The following is a 1049-nucleotide window of genomic DNA, read 5'->3' as shown; positions in this document are numbered from 1 at the left end:
TCTTTGTGTTGTTCGAGTTATTTTAACATCGATAACAAAATTCGAACGTTTCATAAACTCAGGTAAACCGTTCGTTGCTACTGACGAATATAAATGTGATTGGTCCAAAATAAACCAATCAAATTAAACGTTGTAATGCCAACGACATCCTTTTCGCGCGTTTTTTTGACATTTTGCCTAGGTTGCATGAGGTCTTGTGTACTTGTGTGAAATAGTAGAGATTGAAGATGTCGAATGATTTTACTTCGCGTCAGAGGGAGTTTTTAGAACTTTTAGTTTCCAACTTGTAAAGACAAATGTTGGTGAAAAAATTGTAAAGGTTCCCGATTTAAATGTGATATATCGCAGGGAGTCAATGAGTATTCTTTGCGTAAAAGACGTGATATGACGTCACCAGAAATGATGTCACAAGTGTTATGACGTTATCTGTCATCCCATCCCTATCAATTCTCAATATTTGAAGACTTTGGGGGTTGACAGCCCTGAGCTGGATAGTGATTTATCCGGTGGATAGCGTTATCCACCGTTTTGAACAACCGAGGCCTGATGTTTAGGATTCTTTCTGTACTGGAAAACAATGACCTGTGACCTGTGTTTTGTACTTGCCGTTCCTTTCTTTGGTCATTCATTGAAGTTTCAAGATTTTCGACGATGGACTGGACGATTCAAACTTTTCTGGGTTTTTTCCGGCTTTTGGGTCTTTTGTGTAAGTAATGATAACAGATCTAAGAGACAGAATGCAAAAAGCGCAGTTCATATTATTAAATCAGCCATTCCGAGGTACAACAAAAAAAGCAAGGTGACACAAACACCAACCCGGTGTAGCCAACACATCACGTATGCACCATTTCACCCGGTCAATTAGCAGCCATAGACAGCTGTTTCGGCCTTGCTGGGCCTCATCAGCATGGCGTAGCTAACATACCAGACGGGTGTGTTGTCATTCTGAGGTAGACCAGGAGCCTCCATACGCACTATATCCTTGAGTCAATCTTCGCGCTTATCTTTCTATTATTAGAACAAACCCTTCAGCAGGTGACGCACATTTA

The sequence above is a fragment of the Montipora foliosa genome, chromosome 1 (assembly GCF_036669935.1).
Source record: "Montipora foliosa isolate CH-2021 chromosome 1, ASM3666993v2, whole genome shotgun sequence".
Lineage (NCBI taxonomy): Eukaryota > Metazoa > Cnidaria > Anthozoa > Scleractinia > Acroporidae > Montipora > Montipora foliosa.
This window is presented reverse-complemented; position numbering follows the sequence as displayed.